Raw genomic sequence first — 24,977 nt, 5'->3', positions numbered from 1 at the left:
TTATCAAAAAATTTTATATATTTTTCTTCTTTATATATTTTTCTTTAGGTAATAAGATGTCCATATTACCTAAAGCAATTTACACATTCAATGCAATGCCTATTAAATTACCAATGGCATATTTCACAGACATAGACAAACATTTCCAAAATTTATATGGAACCATAAATGACCCCGAATAGCTGCTGCATTTTGAGAAAGAAAAGCAAAGTAGGAGGGATCCAATACCTGATACCAAACTGTATTACAAGGCCACTGTAATAAAAACAGCCTTGTACTGGCATAAGAGCAGACACATGGACCAATTGAACAGAATAGAGAGCCCAGAAATAAGCCCAAGTCTCTACAGCCAATTAATATTTGACAAAGGGGGCAGCAACATAAAATGGAGTAAAAACAGTCTCTTCAACAAATGGTGTTGGGAGAACTGGACAGCTACATGCAAAAAAATGAAACTTGAGCCCCAACTTACATCATACACAAGAATAAATTCAAGGTGGATAAAAGACTTAAATATAAGCCATGTCACCATTAAAGTCCTAAAGGAGGACATAGGCAGACAATATCAGATATTTCACACAGCAACATTTTCACTGATATGTCCCCCAGAGCAAGGGAAATAAAGGAAAGAATAAACAAATGGGATCTCATCAAAATAAAAAGCTTCTTCACAGCTAAAGAAAACTATTAAAATAAAAAGAGAGCCAAACTGTATGGGAAAACATATTTGCCAATGATACCTCAGACAAGGGTTTAACCTCCAAAATATATAAAGAACTTACATGACTCCACTCTTAAGAAGACAAGCAACCCATTTAAAAAATGGGCAAAGGACTTGAACAGACACTTCTTCAAGGAGGACATATAGAGGATCCAGAGGCACATGAAAAGATGCTCAACATTGCCAGCTATCAGAGAGATGACAATTAAAACCACAATGAGATACCACTTTACACCAGTCAGAATGGCCATGATAAACAAAGCAACAAACAACAAGTGTTGGAGAGGTTGTGGAGAAAAGGGGACCCTAGTGCACTGTTGGTGGGATTGCAGACTGGTACAACCACTATGGAAAACAGTATGGAATTTTCTCAAAAAACTAAAAATGCATCTGCCTTTTGACCCAGCAATTCCCCTGGTAGGATTATACCCTAAGAACCCTGAAACACCAATCCAAAAGAACCTATGCACCCCAATGTTCATGACAACACAATATACAATAGCCAAGTGTTGGAAGCAACCTAGATGCCCATCAGTAAATGAATGGATCAGAAAACTATGGTACATTTACACCATGGAATATTATGCAGCAGAAAGAAAGAAGGAGCTCCTACCCTTTGCAACAGCATGGATGTAACTGGAGAACATGCTAAGCGAAATAAGCCAGGCAGTGAAAGACAAATACCATATGATCTCACCTTTAACAGGAACCTAAAGAACAAAAAAAAGAAACAAGCAAAATATAACCAAAGTCACTGAAAGGGAGAACAGTTTGACAGTGTTCACAGGGCAGAGGAGAGGGAATTTCAGGGGAATTTCAGGGGAAAAGGGGAAGGGTTTACAGGAAGAAGTATAAAGGGCACATGGATAAAAACTAGGGGTGGGTGGAAATGGGAGGGAGGAGGGGAGGTCTGGGTGGGTGGGTTGGGATGGGAATAAAAGATAGAAAGTTGTACTGCAAAAACAATTAAAATAAAAAATATTAAAAAAAGAAGAGACCCAGAAAGACATTTCATACTGTCAAGGGCAGAATCCATTAAGAAGATATAAATATTTTAAACGTATATGCGTGCAACATAGTATCACCTAAATAAAGATGGAAAATCTTGGATTACTTCAAGAAAGATATTGAAAGCACCACAATTATAGTGCAAAGTTTTAACACTCCATTGTCAAAAATGGAGAGATCTTCCAAACAAAATAACAAGGATATTGTGGCATGGAGAAATGACTTAGATCAACTGCACTTAACAGATATGTAGAATCTTTCATCCCCAACAAGCAAAATACACATTTGTTTTTCAATGCACGTGGAACATTTTAAAGATAGACCACATAATAGGACACAAAAGAAACCCCAATAAGTTCAAGAAAATGAAAATCATATTTAGCATTTTCGGACATAAGGACCTGAATCAAGAAACCAACTCCAAGGAACAAACTCAAAACACTCAGATTCATGGAGATTGAACAGCATGCTATTAAGCAATGAATAGGTTAAGTATGGGGTCAAGGAAGAAATCAAAATTCTTTGGGAACACATAAAAATGAACTCACAATAACCCAAAACTTATGGGACATAGTGAAGGCAGTCCTGAGAGGGAAGTTCATTGTGACATAGGCCTACCTGAAAAATGTAGAAACATTTCAAAGAAACAACCTAACCCTAAATCTACAAGAACTAATGGAACAAAGACAAAGCTCAGAGCTAGTAGAAGGAAAGAAATAACCAAGATCACAGCAGAATTAAATGACATAGAGACTAAAACAACTATTCAAGGGATCAATAAATCCAGGAGCTTGACCTTTGAAAAGATAAACAAAATTAACAAGCCTTTTTAAAAATTGTATGGAATTTTATTTATTTTTTAAAAATTATTTTATTGTTGCTCAATTAGAGTTGTCTGTATTTTCTCCCCAACCTTCCCCCCACCCCCTCCAAAACCACTTCCCTCCCTCACTTCCACCCTCCCCCTTGTTTTTGTCTATGTGTCCTTTATACTAGTTCCTGAAAACCATTCTCCCCACTGTACCCTCCCCCATCCCCTCTGGCTACTGTTAAATGGTTCTTAAATTCAATGTTTCTGGTTATATTTTGTTTGCTTTTTTTCTTTTGTTGATTATGTCTTCATTAAAGGTGAGATCATATGGTATTTGTCCCTCACCACCTGGATTATTTCACGTAGCCTAATGCTCTCCAGTTCTATCCATGTTGTCACAAAGGGTATAAGCTCCTTCTTTCTTTCTGCTGAGTAGAATTCCATAGTGTAAATGTACCATAGTTTTTTGATCCATGCATTTGCTGATGGGCACTTAGGTTGCTTCCAGCACTTGGCTATGGTAAATTGCACCTCTATGAACATTGGGGTGCATAGGTACTTTCGGATTGGTGTTTCAGGGCTCTTAATGTATAATCCCAATAGTGGAATTGCTGGGTCAAAAGTCAGTTCGATTTTGTTGCTGAGGAAATTCCATACCGTTTTCCAAACTGGCTGCACCAGTCTGAATCCCCACAAGTAGTGTATTAGGATTCCCCTCTCTCTGCACCCTCTCCAACACTTACTTGTTGATTTGTTTATGTTAGCCATTCTGACCAGTGTGAAGTGGTATCTCATTGTGGTTTTAATTTGGATCTCTCAGATGGCTAGTGTTGCTGAATATCTTTTCCTGTGTCTCTGGGCCCTTTGTATGTCCTCCTTGTAGAAGTGTCTGTTCAAATCTTTTGCCCTTTTTTGTCTTCCTGGAGTGGAGTCGTATGAGTTCTTTATTTAGTTTGAAGATCAAGCCCTGGTATGAGGTGTCATTGGTAAATATGTTTTCCCATACAGTTTGCTCTCTTTTCATTTTAATGCTGTTTTCTTTAGCCATGCAGAAGCTTTTCAATTTGATGAGGTCCCACTTGCTTATTCTTAACTTTATGTCCCTTGCTTTGGGGGACATATCAGTGAAGATGTTGCTGCATGGAATATCTGAGATTTTCCTGCCTATGTTTTCCTCTAGGACTTCTATGGTGTCACGAATTATATTTAAATTTTTTATCCACCTTGAATTTATTTTTGTGTATGGTGTAAGTTGGTGATCAAATTTCATTATTTTTTGCATGTAGCTATCCAGATCTCCCAACACCATTTGTTGAAGAGGCTATTTTTACTCCATTTTATGTTTCTGCTCCCTTAGTCTAATATTAATTGACCATAGAGAAGTGGGTTTATTTTTGGCTCTCTGTTCTGTTCCATTGGTCTATGTGCCTGTTTTTATGCCAGTATCAGGCTGTTTTGATTACAGTGGACTTGTAATACAGTTTGATATCAGGTATTGTGATCCTTTCTGCTTTGTTCTCTTTTCTCAAAATTGCTGCAGCTATTCGAGTCATTTATGGTTCCAGATAAATTTCTGAAATGTTTGATCTATATCAGTGAAATAAGTCATGGATACTTTAATAGGGATTTTATTGAATCTGTCAATTGCATTGGGTAGTATGGACATTGTGATGATGTTAATTCTTCCAATCCATGAGCATGGTACCTATTCCATTTGTTTATGTCCTCTTTAATTTCTTTGTTTAGTGTTGTATAGTTTTCTGAGTACAGGTCTTTTACCTCCTTGGTTAGGTTTATTCCTAGGTATTTTATTTTTCTTGTTGCTATATCAAATGGGATTTTATTCTTAATTTCTATTTCTGATGTTTCATTGTTGGTGTACAAAAATGCCTTTGATTTCTAAGTATTTATTGACTCTGTATCTGGCTGTTTTGCCAAATTCATTTATTAGGTTGAGTAGTTTTTTGGTGGAGTCTGTAGGATTTTCTATGTACACTATCATGTCATCTGCAAACTATGACAGTTTTGTTTCCTCCTTTCCAATTTGGATGCCTTTTATTCCCTTCTCTTGTCTGATCACTGTGGCTGGGACTTCCAATACTATTTTGAATAGGAGTGGTGGAAGTGGGCATCCTTGTCTTGTTCCTGATCTTAGTGGAAAAGCTCTAAGTTTTTGTCTGTTGAGTATGATGTTGGTTGTAGGTCTCTCATATATAGCCTTTATTATGTTGAGGAATTCTCCCTCTATTCCCTCTTTGCTGAGTGTTTTTATCACTAGTGGGTGCTGTACCTTATCAAATGCTTTTTGCATATTTATTGATATGATCATATAATTTTTGTCTTTCATTTCATTTATATCATGAATTATGTTTATTGATTTGTGAATACTGTTCCATCCTTGTATCCCTGGGAAGAATCCCACTTGGTTATGGTGTATGATCTTTTTAATGTATTGTTGGATGGTGTTTCCCAATATTTTGTTGAGGATTTCAGTACCTATGTTCATCAGTGATATTGGCCTGAAGTTTTCTTTCTTTGTTGTGTCTTTATCTGGTTTTGGGATTAGGATGATGCTGGCTTCATAAAAAGAGTTTGGGAGTCTTCCATCATTTTGGATTTTTTGGAATAGTCTGTGTAGGAGAGGGGTTAGCTCTTTCTTAATTGCTTTGTGAAATTCTCCTGTAAAACCATCTGGACCAGGGCTTTTGTGTGTCAGGAGTTTTTTGATTACTGCTTCAATTTCATCTGCTGTTATTTACCTGTTTAGACTTTCTACTTCTACTTCACTGAGTTTTGAAAGAGTATATTTTTCTAGAAAATTTTCCATTTCAGCTAGGTTTTCAAATTCCTTGGCATAGAGTTCTTCATAGTAATTTCTTAAAATCCTTTGTATTTCTGTGGTGTCAGTTGTAATTTCTCCTCTTTTATTTCTGATTCTGTTTATTTGTAGCCTCTCTCTGTCTCTCTCTTTCTCTCTCTCACTCTCTCTCTCGGTGAGCCTGCTTAAAGGCTTGTAAATTTTGTTTATCTTTAAAAAAAAACTCAGCTCCTGGAATCATTAATCCTTGGAATTGTGCTTATAGTATCTATATCATTCAATTCTGCTCTGATCTTGGTTATTTCCTTCCTTCTACTTGGTCTGGGCTGTCTTTGTTGTTGTTCCTTGAGTTCCAGTGGGAATAGGGTTAGGTTATTTCTTGAAATGTTTCTTTCTCTTTTAGGTTGGTCTGTATCACTATGAACTTCCATCTCAGGACTGCCTTGGCTGTGTCCCACAAGTTTTGAGTTGTTGTGAGTTCATTTTTTTGTTGTTACAGAAACTTTTTGATTTCTTCTCTAATTTCATTCTTGAACCAATCATTGCTTATGCTATTCAATCTCCATGATTTTGAGTGTTTTTTTTTTCCCCCCCTTGGGGTTGGTTTCTAGTTTCAGTCCCTTGTGGTCAGAGAAAATGCTTGATATTATTTTAGTTTTCTTGAATTTGTGGAGGTTTGTTTTGTGTTCTATCATGTGGTCTGTTTTGAAACTGTTCCATGTGCATTTGAAAAGAATGTATGTTTAGACTTTTTGGGATGATAAGCTCCATATGTGTCATTTAAGTCCATTTCATCTAGAACATTGTTCAATGTCACAATATCGTTTTTGATATTTTGTTTGGAAGATCTGTCCATTTTTGACAGTGGGGTGTTAAAATTCCCTCCTATGATTGTGTTGCTGTTAATATTTTGAAGTCCTCCAAGGTTGTCTTTATGTATTTGGGTGCTCCTATGTTGGGTGCATATATGTTTACAATGTTTATGTCTTCTTGGTGGATTCTTCTCTTGAATATTATCAAGTGACTTTCTGGGTCTCTCTTTATGGTCCTTTCTTTGAAGTCTATTTTGTCTGATATGAGTATTGCTACCCTGGCTTTTTTTTTTTCCTGTCCATTTGCTTGGAAAACTTGTTTCCAGCTTTTCAGTTTCAGTCTGTGTCAGTCTTTTATCCTGATGTGGGTCTCTTGTAGGCAGCATATGTGTGGGTCATGCTTTCTTATCCATTCAGGTATTCTACATCTTTTGATTGGAGCATTTAATCCATTTATGTTTGAAGTTATTATTGATAGGTACTTATTTGTTGGTATTTTTGCACCTGTGTTTCTCCCCCCACCTCCCTTTCCTGAGATCAATTCAGTTAGCATCGCTTCCAGACCTGGTTTGGTGGAGGTGTATTCCTTTAGACTTCTTTTGTCTGGGGAGCTCCTTATTTGGCCTTCTATCTTAATTGGCAGCCTTGCTGGGCAAATTACCCTTGGTTGCATGCCTCTGGTTCTTATTGCTTGGAGTATTTCTTGCAATTCTCTTCTGGCCTGGAGTGTTTCCATTGAGAAGTCAGCTGCTGACCTTATTGGAGCACCCTGTATGTTACTTCCTGTTTCTCCCTTGTTGCCTTTAAGATTTTCTTTTTGTCTTGGATTTTGCCATTTTAATTATAATGTGTCTTGAAGTGGGCCTCTTTCTGTTCCTCTTGATTGGGAGTCTCTGTGTTCCTAGATTTTTGTGACTTTTTCTCTCATCAAATCAGGGGAGTTTTCCATCATTACTTATTGTAAAAGGTTTTCTATCCCTTGCTCTTCTTCTCCTTCTGGTATGCTTATTATATGGATATTATTGTGTTTCATTTTGTCCTATATTTCCCTTAATTGCTACTCATTTTTGCTGACCCTCTTTTCTTTTTCTTGCTCTTTCTGGGTGTTTTTTTTTTCTACTTTGTCTTCCAGCACACTGATATGATCTTTTGCTTCATTGAGCCTGCTTTTGAGTGCTTCTACTGTGTTCTTCAGTTCACAAATTTATTCTTCATTTCCTCATGGCCCTTGTTGGGAGAGTGTATTTCTTTTTTTATGTTGATATAGTTTGCAGTGAGTTCATTGTAATTTCCCTGTAGTTTCTGGTAATTCATTGTGAGCTCATTGAGCTTCCTTATAAACATTGCTCTGAACTCCATAACCAATAGTTGAGTTGCCTCTATTTCATTTACCATTCTTTCTGTGACTTCCTGTTTTGCTTTTATTTGGGGATTGTTTCTTTGTCTTCCCATTGTTTGTGAGGCTCCTCTTGTTAACCTCAGCTTCTTAAATTGATCGGTTTGACTTCCTGAGATTATGGTGTGAACTTCTATGGTAGATTACCTGTGAGAATTCATGGTGCCATCTTCTTGATCTCTTGAGCTCACTGGTCTTGGGCTCTCATTTATGTTGGCTCTGTATTTGTCTTTGGGTTTTGATTGTTGTTGGGTCTTTCTTTGGTGGGTCCACTCCACCAGCTGGTTAACTGAGGGTCACTCTGTCCACCATCTCTTGTATTTTGTTGTGCTGGTGAGGGCAGGTTGTGTTGAAGCTCGTTCTTGCATGTGTACAAGGTTTTGAGGCTTCTCTCTTTCTCTTGTTCTGTTGTTTGGTCTGGATAATTTCTCCACTATTTAGTTGTATTTCCAGATAGGTCCTGGATTGAGGTTAGTGTCGCTTCCACTCCTTCCTTCACCTTCTTCTGTTGTTATCTGTTGGTGGTTCCTTTGTTGTTGGGTTCCCACTTCCAGCAGGTATCCTGGTGCTCACAGCTTCCCCCCATTCTTTTCTGTGACCAGTGGAGGAGAAAGGCAAAGTGGTTTAAAGCAGCAAGAATGTGCTCTATGTTACTTACAGTAGCAGCCGGTAGAGAAGAGATAGGAGATCCTTTCTCTATTTATAGTGTTAACCATGATATTACATCAAACTAGCTACTTTTTAGAAAGTGTGGAAAGAAGATACAACTCTTCTTGGGGAGGCATGGATTATGAGTTGGATCTAGAAAGCAGGGAGGTTGTGTGAGGTCCGATTATGAGTTAAGTTGAGAGTAAAGGATAGTAAATAGGTGAAATGTGTGAGAGAATAGTTAAACACTACAGTAATAGATCAGGAAACTGTGAAGAGGGCTAAGATCTGAGAGGGGTGTTGTGTAGTATTTACAACTGTATAGAACAGCTATTATTTACAATAATAATGGAGCAACAGTCATATGACAGAATCTATGTGATCTGGATAACCAGAATAGGAAGTATAGGACCTAGAGTAGTGGGCTAATGGAACACAGGTGAAGTGAAAGACAATAAGTTAATGATACACTATGAGATAGAGAACAAGGGAAACCAGTCAGACAATTCAATTTAACCAAACAAGTGAAGAAGACTAAATAGAAAGAAGAGAAATACAAAAATACTAATAAAATAAAAGATGTAAGAATAATGAAAAAAAATAATAACACAAATATGCAATAACTTGTGAGTTCTCTGTAGTAGCAAAGTGAAATTTGTTTCACTATCCCAGCTGTTGGGATGACCCCTCTTTGGGTCCAATGTGGTCTTTTCACAGTTCCAGGTATTTTTGTCTCACATGTGGGAATTAGAAAAAAAAGGAAGGGAGGAAGAAGAGATAAAAGGGGAAAAAAGGAAGAAGTAATAAAACAAGAAAGAAGGAAAGAGAGGAAGAAGGAGTTAAAAGATAAGAAGCATAATAAAAAATAAAGAATTACTAATTAAAAAACGTCTCTTGCTGGCTTCAAACTGGCCAAGGCAGTTTTGCTGGTCTTCCTGACTGCAGCAGGCTGAGGTGTGATTGGTTTCACTTTCCTTCCTTCCTGTTTGGCAGTATGTCAGCCTCCTCCCCAATTGCCCAGTAGCTTCTGGTCCCACAGGTTTTGGTGCACATTCTCCCCAGGGCTTTGGGTGTGACCTGGGGGCCTTCGCCAGTGTGCAGTCTCCTTGGGGCTGCAGGCGTGAGCACTTGGCAGGGATGCCTCCAGTCCCTCAAGTTCAGGTGTGCACTGTTCCCAGAGCTACAGAAGTGTGCGCAGGGCCTCCTGGTCTACCTTAGGAGCACCACGTGCCATGGTGGGGAGGAGGCTGGAGTGGCTGCTGCAGAAGAATTCCCCAAATAGATGCTGAGTGCCTCTTTTTTCACTTTTTCTTTTTGAGAAATTTGTCCTGCTCCAGGCTCTAATCCATACAGAGGCCTGGCCTCTCACACAGCCCAATTCTCCAATCAGACCAGGGACTATCCAGGCAGGGCCCCTCTGCCACATGGCCCAAGTCTCAACTCTCCCCAGCCAGCATCCACAGACTCTGTGGGTGCTCACAGCCCCTGTGTGTTTGCCACTTAGTCCTTATTCCCCTGTGGGTGCTGCTCAAACCTTGTTTGGCAGGGGAGGGAGCCGTTGACCCATCTCTCTCCCAAGAACCCTGTGGCAGACCTGGCAGGCACCCTGCCTGGGGCTGCAGCTGCCTTCATCCCAATGCTGGTACCAGAGACCTTATTTTCCTAAAGCAGTCTCCTTACTATCTTTTTTTTTTTTCAATGTCCCCTGCAATGTTTGGTCACCTATCTTCATACATGCTGGGTTACTGTTGGCTGTTCACTCTGTTCTTCCGAAGTCAAAATCAACAAGCCTTTAAGCAAACTCATCTAGAAAAAAGGGAGAGGACCCAAATAAAATCAGAATTGAAAGATGAGACATTACAACTAATACCACAGAAATGCAAAGGATTGTAAGAAATCAGTATGAACAAATACATGCCAGGAAATTTGAAAACCTGGGTGAAATCAACAAATTCCTAGAAAAAACATAATCTTCCAAAACTGAATGAAGAAGAATCAGAAAGCTTGAACAGACCAGTAACAGCTGGCAAAATCAAAACAATAAGCAAAAAACTCCCAGCACACAAAAGCCCTGGGTCAGACAGTTTCACAGGAGAATTTAACCATATCTCATCTGTAAGTGGAACCTAGTCAACAAAACACACAAGCAAAATATAACCAGAGACATTGAAATTAAGAACAAACTGACAGTAACCAGAGGGGAGGTGGGAGGAGATAATGGGAGGAAAGGGGGAAGGGTTTGCAGGAACATCTATAAAGGACACATGGACAAAACCAAAGAGGGTAGGATCAAGGGTGGAAAGTGGGGATGCCTGGAGTAGGAGTGGAATGGTGGGAGGAAATTGGAGACAACTGTACTTGAACAATAAGGAAGTTAAAAAAAAGAATTTTACAAAACATTTCAGGAAGAGCTAACCCCTATTCTTCACAGACTATTCCAAAAAACTCCCAGAAGAAGGAAGACTCCCAGACTCTTTTTATGAAGCCAGCATCATCCTAATTCCAAAACCAGATAGAGACACAACAAAGAAAGGAAACTATAGGTTAAAATTGCTCATGAACATAGATGTTAAAATACTGAACAAAATATTGGCAAACTGCATTCAGCAATACATTAAAAAGATCAAACATCATGATCAAGTGGAATTCATCCCAGGAATGTAAGGATGGTACAATATTCACAAATCAATAAAAGTAATACATCATGTGAACAAAAAGAAAGACAAAAATCACATGATCATATCAATAGATGCAGAAAAAGGGAGACTGGAAATGTCAGTGATGTAGGTGGGAGCTGAACCCACTTGCTCATGCCACCAACTTGGATACCTACCCCATCTTCTGAAGAGCAGAGTGAACAGCAAACTGAGTCCCATCTTTTATGAAGTTTGGAAGTCAAAATTGCATAGGATGTTGAAAACAGATGGTAAGGATACTGGGTTGGGATGTTAAGGTCCTTGGAACTGGTGTGGGGACCAAGGCTGGTGCATCCCTGGCCTGGCATTTGGCACCTGGCACCAAGGTCAGCTGCTGCAGGAGCTTTGGAGGAGAGCCAGATCAGTGATTGTAACTCTGCAACTCCCTCCCATACCAGAGCAGGGAAGGCAGCCCAGCATCAGGAGAGACCTGGATGCTTGATGTCACTGGGAGGAATAGAGACACGGGGAGATGCACAGTGCTGGTGTTTTCCTGTTGGGAGTGCAGTCACTAGTTATGACACTACCTGAGAAATCGGGGAGCCAGGTGATACCTGGGGAAGGGAGAATTGTTGGGCCATGATGTCCCTGACTCGGATAGTTTCTGTACTGGTCAGAGTTGGGCTGCATGAAAAATTGGATGCTTGTTAAGAACAGCTGACGCAAACAAGAAAAATTTACTCTACAAAAAGATCTCAGTTGCTGTTTAAGGGACTCTCTCAGAGGTTAGGCCAGCAAAGAGGGAGGAGTAGAGTTGCGACTTGCTCCAAATCAGGGTACCTCACAGACTGATCAAAGTGGGTTAGCAGGGGCTTAGAGAGGTAGCAGTCCCCAGAGAGACTTAATTTAATAGTGGAACTAAACTGTCCTGAAGGAACTTTGAGAATGCGCAGCACACAGGCCAGCAGAGATGGAGGAGGTGAGGTGTGAGTTGTTCCTAATCAGAGCACCTCACAGGCCCTGATTATAATGTTGTGGATTAAATGCATCAGCCTGGCACTGATAGACAGGGGCCTGGCAGCTCTCTGAAGGCCTGGGTTGGAGGCTAGGCATCTGTGAATACTGCAGCCCAGACCTAGGTCCCATCCTTGCAAAACCACAGGAAAGGAAAAAGTGAAGCCCAGTCCCTCTCTGCCTGCAGCATCCAGGAAAAGCAGCAGAACTTGCTTACTGGGTTTAAAGTCAGCAGGAGGCTTTTTCCTTTCCTTTCCTTTCCTTTCCTTTCCTTTCCTTTCCTTTCCTTTCCTTTCCTTTCCTTTCCTTTCCTTTCCTTCCCTTCCCTTCCCTTCCCTTCCCTTCCCTTCCCTTCCCTTCCCTTCCCTTCCCTTCCCTTCCCTTTCCTTTCCTTTCCTTTCCTTTCTTTTCTTTTCTTTTCTTTTCCTAAGTGTGAGACAATAAGACCTGAAACTGTGAAAGGACTGAAGACAGATCCAGAGAGGGGTCACAAGGCTAATGCCAAAAACTGAGAAACTGAGACAAATTTCACTTTGCTATACTATACAACTTGCATTTTATTGTTTATTTTTATTATTACTTTTTGATATTTTCATTACTGTTATTTGATTATTGTTTTTTATTTCTCTTCTCTCTGTTTAGTTTTCTTCATTTTGGTTGTGTGTTTATTTGCATTGTTTGACTGGTTTTCCTTATTCTCCCTTTCATATTGCATTTTAATTTTTCTTCTTTCACTTCACTCACGTTCCAATAACACACTACTATTGGTCTTTTACTTTCTATTCTTTCTATTCAGATCACATATTTCTTGTCATATTATTCTTCCAGTAGTATTGTAAATAATTACTGTTCCATGTTATTGTAAATACTCCCTGGGATTGACCCATTTCACTGTCTTCCTGAACTTTATTACTGCTGTGGTTAACTCCAATCTCTTGCACACAATGCCTAGTTTCTATCCTTTACTCTCGCTATATCTCATCATATAACCTCACACAAGATGGCTGTTTTCTGAATTCAGCTCACATTTCTTCTCTCCTATAATAAGAGTCTTAACTCTTTTTCACCTTTTATAAAAAGTTGCTAGTTGGGTGAAATATCATGGTTATCATTGTGCTTCTCCAAAGGATCTCCAAACAAAATATTGATAAGTATCTTCTGGAACTGAATGACATATTAGATCAAATGGATCAAAAGGATATATATCTTCTTTCATCCCAAATAAGCAGAATACACATTATGTTCAAACCCACATACAACCTTTTCAAAGATAAACCACATAATAGGACACAAAACAAGCCTCAACAAATCAAGAAAATGAAAATCATATCAAATGTTTCTCAGACCACAAGGGCCTGAAACTAGAAACAAACCTCAAAGAAAGATTCAAAAATATTCAAACTGATGGAGACTGAATATTCTGGTATTAATGAATGGCTTAATAATGGGATCAAGAAAAAAATCAAAATGTTTATGGAAACAAATGAAAATGAATTCATAACAATCCAAAATTTATGGGACACAGTGAAGGCAGTCCTGAGAGGGAAGTTTATGGTGACACAGCTCTACCTAAAAAAGATAGAAACATTTCAAATAAGCAACCTAACCCTACACCTACAAGAACTCAAAGAAGAACAACAAAGACAGCCCAAGGCAAGTAGAAGGAGGGAAATAATCAAAACAGGAGCAGAATTAAATGACATAGAGACTAAAAGAACAATTCAAAGGATCAATAAATTCAGGAGCTGTTTCTTCAAAAAGATGAGCAAAATCAATAAGCCTTTAAGCAGACATCAAGAAAAAAGAGAGAAGACCCAAATACAATCAGAAATGAAAGAGGAGAGATTACAACTGATATCACAGAAATACTAAGGATTGTAAGAAATTACTATGAAGAACTATATGCCAAGAAATTTGAAAACTTGGATAAAATTGACAAATTTCTAGAAAAAAAGATAATCTCCCAAAAGTGAATCAAGAAGAAGAAGAAAGCCTAAATAGACTGATAACACCTGGTGAAATCAAAGCAGTAATAAGAAAACTCCAGGCAGACAAAAGCCCTGGACTCGATGGTTTCACAGAAGAATTTTACAAAACATTTCAGGGAAAGCTAACCCTTATCCATCACAGAGTATTAAAAAAAATCCAGAAAGATGGAAGATTCCCAAATTCTTTTTATGAAGCCAGCATCATCCTAATCCCAAGACCAGATAAAGACACAACAAAGAAAGAAAACTATAGGCCAATATTGCTGATGAACATAGATGCTAAAATCCTCAGCAAAATACTGGCAAACAGCATCCAGCAATACATTAACAAGATCATACCCTGTGACCAAGTGGGATTCATCCTAGGGATGCAAGGATGGTACAACATTCACAAATCAATAAACATAATACATCACATAAACAAAAAAAATAAAAACCACTTGATCATATCAATAAATTTGGAAAAGGCATTTGACAAGGTACAGCACTCATTTATGATAAAATCGCTCAGCATAGTGGGAGTACAGGGAGCATACCTCAACATAATAAAGGCCATATCCCAGAAACATACAGCCAATGTGATACACAACAGGCAAAAACTAAAAGCTTCTTCACTAAGAACAGGAACAAGAAAAGGATGTCTGCTTTCACCACTCCTATTCTGGAGTTCCTATAACAAATGGGATATAATGGAGTTCTTATAACAAATAAGGATATTTTTCCTTATTTCTGTTTCTGACATTTCCATGCATATGAGAATACCAAGTGCTGGAAGCAACCTAAGTACTTATCAGTAAATGAGTGGATCAAAAAACTGTATGGTACATTTATAGAATGGAATACTATGCAGGTGAAAGAAAGAAGGAACTCCTACCACTTTTGACTGCATGGATGGAACTGGAAAGTGTTATACTAAGTGAAATAAGCCAGACTGTGAAAGACAAATACCATAGGATCTCACCTATAAGTGGAACCTAATCAACAAAACAATCAAGCAAGCAAAACATAACCAGAGACATTGAAATAAAAAACAAACTGACAGTAATCAGAGTGGAAGGGAGAGAGGGGTGATGGGGCAAAAGCGGGGAAGGATCAAATCAAGGAACATGTATAAAGGATCCACGGACAAAGCCAAAGGATGGTAGAATTGAGGGTGGGAAGTGGGGGTGGGTGGGTCAGGGTAAAATGGTGTAGGAAAAAAGGAGACAACTGTATATGAACAACAATGAAAAATATTTTGAACAGAAAAAAACCCCTCTAAAAGTTAGGAAAATGATCACCTTTTAAAGGCTGAAACCGGAGATTTCTCAATTAAAATCTTGTTTCTAGGCCCAGGGGGTGTAGGATCTAAGATGAGAATGATTGGGAAGGAAAGCAAAGACCCTAAGATGAGAGACCCTCCCAAACTCCTCAAAGGATATGGCACTATCTTGGTTTTTATCAGGGGTCAGTCTTTTGTGAATGGCTGGGGTCTGGAATGTCATGGAAGGGGGTGGACGGGAGAGTCAGCTAGGAACATTTCAGAGGCTTCATTGCTTACTAAGGTGCTTTCCTTGGAGCTGTCCATGGTTCTGGCCTAAATTCTCATCTGGTACTGCCTGGCTGGCCACTCTTGCTCCCCTCTAGGGGTATTGTCTCTCAGGCCTGTCACCTGCAGAGCCCCTGCCAAAGCCCACAGGGTTAACCCCTGCTGCTAGCCCCAGAACCTTCAGACATATATAACTCTAAGAGGAATTTTAGCCTAAGCCTTAGTACTAACAATAAGCTACTCCCTAATCACAGCCTGTATTCTTAACTAAACTCTAACCAGAACCCAAACTTGAACACAATACAAACCTGAAATCCAGTTCCAACTCTCGTCCTCTCCTTAATATAAATACTAAGCACTATCTTCATTTCTTACCTCAATCCTGTTATTGGTCTGCACTTTGCCTCTCACTGTAATGTCATTTGGAACTTGAACTCTAAAGATTTGGGGTTGGGTAAAGACTAGTTTTTCCCTCTCTCCTCTCCTTTATAAACAGAGTGAAAGTATCTGTGTCAGGAAGTGGGCACAGACAGGTATGTCTTACTGCTCCTGCTCTCAAGGAACTTGACCATGTGCCCATGCCACTCTCACTGTCAGATGGAAGAGCCCAGGAATTGACAACTTCATGTGTATGTCAGTATTGACAACAGTCCATTAGGGAAAGCTCCTTTGTATAAGAGTCTGTTATATCATTTGTCAAAGGCAAAAGATAGAAAGGCCAGAGAGTACTTTGGATTCCACTTATTGTTCTCCACCCACCAAGGTCTCTGACTCTTGTCTTTCTGAGCTTCTTGTCCTTGATGCACACCATTGTGGGTGAGGGAATGGAGAGAGAATTATTCTCCATGAAGGAAACTTGCATAGGAGCAAAGGAAATGATTGGTTGGAGTGTTGAGCAGTGCAGGAAGTATCAGATACAGTAGGTACAACTGTGTTCAACTTTATGTGTTCAACCTGTTGAAGCCCCATAGCGCTCTCTGAATAGAGGATGTAGTTATATTTTGAAGCTGACAATTTGAGATTCAGAGAGGGGAAGTGACTTGCCTCAGATTGCAAAGATGCTAGGTGGAGGAATTGGGAGCCAAATGTAAGTCTTCTGGTCACATGTCTTCAAAGCTAGGGAGGGTTAGAGAGGAGAGGGTCCTAGAGGAGAATGGTTTGGGGTGGACTGAAGGGGTGAAGGCAAGGGGGATTTCCAGCTGCAGGGGTGCAGAATCAGGAGAATTGAGTTGAGGATTGAGGTTGGAGTTGAGGAAGAGAGGTTATTGAGGGCTGAGCTGGGCACAAGTGATGACATGGCATGTGTAGCCTTGGGGTATGGGTTTTTCCTCAGTCCTAGCCCAGGCTCTGGGGAAAGATCAGAGGGAGAAGAGAACTCCATGGCTGATCCCTCTCAGGGGTCTGTTCTTGTAGTCTACATGGAGAACACGTTGGGGGAGATAGAGAATGGCAGCTAGGAGAAGGCACACAACATTCCTGGGGGTCCATGGTAAGGTCCATGTATCTCAGTCTACTGACTTAACATTCCTCTCATTCCCTCTTCTCTCCCTATAGCCACATCCTTGGTCCAGGCCACAATGAGCCTTAAGGCACAGTTTCTATCATCTCACTCTTCCACCCTTTGAGTTTTCTGCTCTTGGCCAGAGGGACTTTATGAGATCCTTGTGAGAACTCACCTTCTTTTTAAATTTTTTTTTTAATTGTTGCTCAAGTACAGTTTTCTGCCTTTCCTCCCAATCTCTCCCCACATCCCCAGCCCTCCCTGCCTCCCTCTCCCATTTCCACACACTGTTGTTATTGTTCATATGTCCTTTATATTTGTTCCTGTAATCTCTTCACCCTTTTCCCTCATTATCTCTCCCCTCTCTCCTCTGATCACTGTCAGCCTGTTCTTAATTTCAATGACTTTGGCTATACTTTGCTTTCTTGTTCGTTTGGTTGATTAGGTTCCTGTTAATGGTGACATCATAAGGTATTCGTCTTTCACATCCAGGCTTATTTCACTCTGTATAATGCTCTCCAGTTCCATCGATGCTGTCACAAAAAATAGGAGCTCCTTTTTTTCTGTTGCACAGTATTTCATTGTGCAAATGTACCATTGTTTTTTGATCCACTCACTTATTGATGGGCACTTGGGTTACTCCCAGCACTGGGCTATTATAAATTGTGCTGCTATGAACATTGGGGTGCATAGGTTCTTTTGGATTGGTGTTTCGCGGTTCTTAGGATATAATCACAGCAGTTGAATTGCTGGGTCAAAAGTCAGTTACATTTTTAGTTTTCTGAGGAAATTCCATACTGTTTTCCACAGTGGCTGCACCAGTCTGCATTCCCACCAACAGTGCACTAGTACAGGGAACTTATCCGCACGGAATGGCAAATGTAGCTCATGGCTATGGGAAAGCCCATAGGTGTGTGGTGGCACATAGGATGCCAAACCCATGGATTGGTTCTCCTGTGGGAGACCAGGCCTGCATTATACCTAGGCTGCTTTGTGACTTGCTCTTGCTAAAACTCCCTCACCCTGAGTTGAGGCAGCAAATGCTTACTGCATATCTTTAAAGTAACTTCCTGAAGTCTTTATTAATTCTCCCAAGGACTCAAGTGTAACCAGACCAATTACTCTTATCATTCCCTTGCATTTGCAACATTTTTTTCCTTGTTAATCTGTAAGAAGTAATCAGTAACATCCTTTCCATTGCTATCTGTAAGAAGTAATTATTTAACACAAACCTAAGTATAATGAATTAGAATGAAAACCTTCTTTGATGTATGCTACTAGAAAGCCAATAAAAGCCTTACAAAGCAAGGGTTGGGGCACCCTCCTCTTGAGAGAGTGGCTAAGGCACTCGGAGGTGCTCTCCCCTTGAGAATGGCCATGCCATCCCTTTTCCTCCACAGAATTCAGTAGTCCCTGTGAATTTGTCTCATCTCATCCACAACACTGCAGGAACTTTGGCACATTGTCCACATCACAATAGGGTTCCCTTTTCTCTGCATCCTCTCCAACACTTGTTTGTTGATTTGTTTATGATGTCCATTCTTACTGGTGTGAGGTAGTATCTCATTGTGGTTTTAATTTGCATCTCTCGGATGAATAGTGATGCTGCACATCTTTTCATATGTCTGTGTATGTCCTCCTTGGAGAGGCGTCTGCTCAAGTCTTTTGTCCATTTTTTAATTTTTTTTTGTCTTCCTAGAGTGGAGTTGTGTGAGTTCTTTATATATCTTGGAGAGCAAACCATTGTCCCAGGTATCATTGGCAAATATATTTTCCCATATAGTTTGTTCTCTTTTCATTTTAATGCTGTTTTCTTTAGCTGTGCAGAAGCTTTTTAATTTGATGAGGTCCCATTTACTTATTCTTTCCTTTATGTCTCTTGCTTTAGGGGATGTATCAGTGAATATGTTGCTGCGTGGAATGTCTGAGATTTTCCCTGCCAATGTTTTCCTCTAGGACTTTTATGATGTCACAAGTTATATTTAAGTTTTTTATCCACCTTGAATTTATTTTTGTGTATGCTGTAAGTTGGTGATTGAATTTCACTTTTTTGCATGTAGCTGTCCACATCCTCTAACACCATTTGTTGAAGAGGCTATTTTTACTTTACTTTATGTTTCTTCCTCCTTTGTCAAATACTAATTGACCATAGAGACTTCAGTTTATTTCTGGGCTCTCTGTTCTTTTTCATTAGTCTATGTGCCTGTTTTTATGCCAGTACCAGGCTATTTTGATTACAGTAATGTTGTAATACAGTTTGATATCAGGTATTGAGATCCCTCTTACTTTGTTCTTTTTTCTCAAAATTGCTGAAGCTATTCAGGGTCATTTATGGTCCTATATAACTTTCTGAAATGTTTGTTCTTTGTCTGTGAAATGTCATTGGTACTCTACTAGGGATTGCATTGAATCTATAAATCACTTTGGGTAGTATGGCCATTTTGATGATAATTCTTTTAATCCATGAGCATAGTACATGCTTCTATTTGTTTGTGTCATCCTTAATTTCTTTCTTCAGTGTTGTGTAGTTTTCTGAGTACAGGTCTTTTACCTCCTTGGTTAAGTTTGGTTCAAGGTACTTTATTTTCCTTGTTGCTATATCAAGTGGAATTTTTTCCCTGATTTCTGTTTCTGATATTTCATTGCTAGTATATAAAAGTGCCCTTGATTTTTTAGTATTAACTCTGTACCCTGCTACTTTTCCAAATTAACTTATGGGGTCTAGTAGTTTTTTGGTGGAGTTGATAGGATTTTCTAAGTACACTATCATATCGTCTGCAACAATGATAGTATTGATTTCTCCTTTCCAATTTGGATGCCTTTTATTTCTTTTTTGTGTCTGATAGCTGTGAAAGGACTTCCAATACAATGTTGAATAGAAATGGTGAAAGTGGACAACCTTGTTCTCTTCCTGGTCTTAGTGGGGGAAGTTTTTAGTTTTTGCTCATTAAGTATGATTTTGGCTATAGGTCTCTTGTATATGGCCTTTATATTTTGAGGTATGCTTCCTGTATTTTCACTTTGCCGAGTATTTTCTATCATAAATGGGTGCCGTAACTTATCAAATGCTTGTAGCATTTCCATTTAGAAGACAACTGCTAGCCTTATTGGGGCTCCCTTGTATGTTACTTCCTGTTTCTTCCTTGCTGCCTTTAAGATTCTCTCTTTGTCTTGGTATTTTCCCATTTTAATTATGATATGTCTTGAAGTGGGCCTCTTTGGGTTCCTCTTTTTTAAAATATTTTTTATTTTTTTAAAATTTTACTTTAATCATTGTTCAAATACAGTTTTCTCCCTTTTACTCCCAATCCAGCACCCCCTCCGAACCCTCCCCACTTCCCTCCCATTACCACCCTCCCCCTAGATTATGTCCATGTGTCCTTTAAGTTTGTTCCCGTGAACCCTTCCCAATGTCCCCTGAAATTCCCTCTACTCTACCCTGTGGTCACTGTCAGCCTGTCCTCTATTTCAGTGTCCTTGGTTATATTTTTCTTGTTTCTTTCTTTTGTTGTTTAGGTTCCTGTTAAAGGTGAGATCATATGGTATTTGTCCTTCACTATCTGGCTTGCTTTGCTTAGCATAATGTTTTACAGCTCCATCCAAACTGTTGCAAAGGGTAGGAGCTCCTTCTTTCTTTCTGCTGCATAGAATTCCATTGTGTAAATGTACCATAGTTTTTTGATCCATTCATTTACTGATGGGCATCTTGGTTGCTTCCAGCATCTAGCTATTGTCAATTGTGCTGCTATGAACATTGGGATGCATAGGTTCTTTTGAATTTGTGTTTTAGTATTCTTAGGATATAGTACCAGCAGTGGAATTGCAGGGTTACAAGGCAGATGTATTTTTAGTTTTCTGAGGAAGTTCCATACTGCTTTCCATAGTGGTTGTACCAGTCTGCAGTCCCACCAACAGTGCACTAGGGTCCCCTTTGGTCCACAACCTCTCCAACATTTGTTGTTTGTTGCTTTGTTTATGATGGCCATTCTGACTGGTGTGAAGTGGTGTCTCATTGTGGTTTTAATTTGCATCTATCTGATAGCTAGCGATATTGAACATCGTTTCATGTGTCTTTGGATTTTCTGTATGTCCTCCTTGGAGAAGTGTCTGTTCAAGTCCTTTGCCCATTTTTTAATTGCATTCCCTGTCTTCTTAGAGTGCACTCATGTAAGTTCTTTACATATTTTGGAGATTAAACCTTTGTCTGAGGTATCATTGGCAAATATGTTTTCCCATACAGGTGGTTCTCTTTTAATTTTGATACTGTTTTCTTTAGCTGTGCAGAAGCTTTTAATTTTGATGAGGTCCCATTTGTTTATTCTTTCCTTTATGTCCCTTGCTCTCAGGGACAAGTCAGTAAAAAAGTTTCTGTGTGAAATATCTGAGATTTTCCTACCTACGTTCTCCTCTAGGACTTTAATGGTGTCATGTATTATATTTAAGTCTTTTATCCACCTTGAATTTATTTTTGTATATGGTGTAAGTTGGTGCTCAAGTTTCATTTTTTTGCACGTGGCTGTCCAGTTTTCCCAACAACATTTGTTGAAGAGACTATTTTTACTCCATTTTATGTTGCTGCCTCCTTTGTCAAATATTAATTAACCATAGAGACTTGGGTTTTTTTCTGGGCTCTCTGTTCTTTTCCATTGGTCTATGTGCCTTTTTTTATGCCAGTACCAGACTGTTTTGATTACGGTGGCCTTGTAGTATAGTTTAGTGTAAGGTATTGTGATGCCTCCTACTTCACTATGGTCATTTATGGTTCCATATAAATTTTTGAAGTGTTGTTCTATGACTGTGAAATATGCCATTGGTACTTTAATAGGAATTGCATTGAATGTGTAAATTGCTTTGGGTAGTATGGACATTTTGATGATATTAATTCTTCCAATCCATGAACATGGTATATGTTTCCATTTGTTTGTGTCTTCCTTGATTTCTTTCCTGAGTGTTATGTAGTTTTCTGAATACAGGTCTTTTACCTCTTTGGTTAGGTTTATTTCTAAGAATTTTATTTTGCTTTTTGCTATTTCAAATGGGTTTTTTTCCTTGATCTCTGTTTCTGCTGTTTCATTGTTGGTGTACAGAAATGCCTTTGATTTCTGGATATTGACTTTGTATCCCGCTGTTTTGCCAAATTCATGTATTAGGTCAAGCAGTTTTTTGGTGGAGTCTATAGGATTTTCTATGTACACTATCATGTCATCTGCAAACAGTGACAGTTTTGTTTCCTCCTTTCCGATTTGGATTCCTTTTATTTCTTTTTCTTGTCTGATTGCTGTGGCTCGAACTTCCAGTACTATATTGAATAGAAGTGGTGAAAGTGGACGGGCTTGTCTTGTTCCTGATCTTAGTGGAAAAGATGCTAATTTTTGCCCATTGAGTATGATGTTGGCTGTAGGTCTCTCATATATGGTCTTTATTATGTTGAGGAATGTTCCCTCTATTCCCACTTTGCTGAGTGTTTTTATCATAAATGGGTGCTGTATCTTATCAAATGCTTTTTCTACATCTATTGATATGATCATGTGGTTTTTGTCTTTGCATTTACTTATGTGATGTATTACATTTACTCATTTGCGAATATTGTGCCATCCTTGCATCCCTGGAATGAATTGCACTAGGTCATGTGTATGACCTTTTTAATGTATTGTTGGATGTGGTTTGCCAGTGTTTTGTTGAGGATTTTAGCGTCAATGTTCATCAGTGATATTGGCCTGAAGTTTTCTTTCTTTGTTGTGCCTTTATCTGGTTTTGGAATTAGGATGATGTTGGCCTCATAAAAAAAGTTTGGGAGTCTTCCATCTTTTTGAATTTTTTAAAATAGTCTGTGAAGGATAGGGGTTAGCTCTTCCTTAAATGCTTTGTAGAATTCTCCTGTGGAACCATCTGGTCCAGGGCTTTTGTGTGTTGGGAGTTTTTTGATTACTGCTTCAATTTCTTTTGCCGTTATTGGTTTCTTCAGGCTTTCTGCTTCTTTTCTATCGAGTGTTGGAAGATTATATTTTTCCAGAAATTTGTCCATTACATCTAGGTTTTCAAATTTCTTGACATACAGTTCTTCGTAGTAATTTCTTACAATCCTTTGTATTTCTGTGGTATCTGTTGTAATCTCTCCTCTTTCATTTCTGATTGTGTTTATTTGGGTTTTCTCTCTTTTTTTCTTGATGAGTCTGCTTAAAGGCTTGTCAATTTCATTTATCTTTTCAAAGAACCAGCTCTTGGATTCATTGATCCTTAGAATTGTGCTTTTAGTCTCTATGTCAGTGAATTCTGCTGTGATCTTGGTTATTTCCTTCCTTCTGCTTGCTCTGGGCTGTCTTTGTTGCTGTTCCTTGAGTTCTTGTAGACGTAGGGTTAGGTTGTTTGTTTGGAATGTTTCTAACTTTTTTAGGTGGGCCTGTATCGCTATGAACTTCCCTCTCAGGACTGCCTTGGCTTTGTCCCATAAGTTTTGGGTTGTTGTGACTTCATTTTCATTTGTTTCCAGAAACCTTTTGATTTCTTTGTTTATTTCATTCTTGACCCATTCATTGTTTAATAGTATGCTATTTAATCTCCATGATTTTGAGTGTTTTGGTTTTTTTCCTAGGGGTTGGTTTCTACCTTCAGTCCCTTGTGGTCTGAGATAATGCTTGGTATGATTACAATTTTCTTGAAATTCTTGAGGCTTGTTTTGTGTCCTATCATGTGGTCCATCTTTGAAAATATTCCGTGTACATTTGAATAGAATATATATTTAGCTTCTTTTGGATGGAGGGCTCAGTATATATCAGTGAAGCCCATTTCATCTAGGGTATTGTTCAATGCCACAATATCTTTGTGATATTTTGTTTGGAAGACCTTTCCATTTTTCATAGTGGGGTGTTAAAATCCCCCACTATAATTCTGTTGCTGTCCCTATCTTTGTTGAAGTCCTCGTAGATTTTCTTTATGTATTTGGGTGCTCCTATGTTTGGTGCATATATATTTACAATATTTATGTCTTCTCGGTAGATTCTTCCCTTGAGTATCATGATATGAACTTCTGGGTCTCTCTTTATGGACCTTTTTTGGCAGTCTATTTTGTCTGATATGAGTATTGCTACCCCGACTATTTTTTCCTGTTTATTTGCTTGGAAGATTTGTTTCCAGCTCTTCACTTTCAACCTATGCAGGTTTTATATCCTGAGGTGGGTCTCTTGTAGGCAGCATATATGCGGGTCATTTTTTCTTATCCATTCAGCCATTTTATGTGTTTTGATTGAAGAATTTAATCCATTTACATATAAGGTTATTATTGATAGGTACTTATTCATTGCCTTTTATGCACATGTGTTCCTCTCTCTCTCCCTCTCTCTCTCTCTCTCTTCTTTCCCTTCCTCAAAGCAGTCCCTTTAGCATCTCCTGCAGAGCTGGTTTAGTGGAGGTGTATTCTTTTAGACTTCTTTTATCTGGGAAGCTTCTTATTTGGCCTTCTATCTTGATTGAGAGCCTTGCTGGTTAAAGTAGCCTTGGTTGCACACCGCTGGTTCTCATTACTTGGAGTATTTCTTGCCATTCTCTTCTGGCTTGAAGTGTTTCCATTGAGAAGTCAGCTGGTTATCTGTATTAGGGCTCCCTTGAATGTTACTTCCTGTTTCTCCCTTGCTGCCTTTAAGATTCTCTCTTTGTCGTGAAATTTTGTCATTTTAATTATGATGTGTTTTGGGGTGGGTCTCTTTGCGTTCCTCTTGATTGGGACTCTCTCTGTTTCCTGGATTTGTGTGACTTTTTCTCTCATCAAATTAGGGAAGTTTTCCTTCAATACTTTTTCAACTAGGTTTTCTATCCCTTGCTCTTCTTCTTCTCCTTCTGGTATCCCTATTATACGGATGTTATTACATTTCATATTTTCTTGCATTTCTCTTAATCCTCTTCATTCTTTCTGAGCCTCTTTTCCTTGTCTTGCTCCTTCTGGATGTTGTTTTCTACTTTGTCCTCTAGCTCGCTAATCCAATCTTCTGCTTCATCAAGCCTGCTTTTCATTCCTTCTACTGTGTTCTTCAGTTCAGAAATTGTATTCTTCATTTCCTCTTGGCCTTTGTTGAGAGTTTCTATTTCCTTTTTCATGTTTA

The 24,977-nt window shown here is 38.9% G+C and overlaps 1 long non-coding RNA gene across 1 annotated transcript; it reads left to right on the top strand.

The window, feature by feature from the left end:
• The first annotated feature begins 6,742 nt into the window (after positions 1 to 6,742).
• Positions 6,743 to 24,564, top strand: LOC118501182. The gene is made up of 3 exons (XR_004903788.1): positions 6,743 to 6,850; positions 6,911 to 6,912; positions 24,409 to 24,564. It is a non-coding gene; the product is annotated as an uncharacterized LOC118501182 (long non-coding RNA).
• Positions 24,565 to 24,977: the final 413 nt, after the last annotated feature.

Source organism: Phyllostomus discolor, chromosome 6 (assembly GCF_004126475.2).
Source record: "Phyllostomus discolor isolate MPI-MPIP mPhyDis1 chromosome 6, mPhyDis1.pri.v3, whole genome shotgun sequence".
Taxonomy (NCBI): Eukaryota; Metazoa; Chordata; class Mammalia; order Chiroptera; family Phyllostomidae; genus Phyllostomus; species Phyllostomus discolor.
The sequence above is the reverse complement of the archived record's forward strand: the minus strand, read 5'-3'. Positions and strand labels throughout refer to the sequence as shown.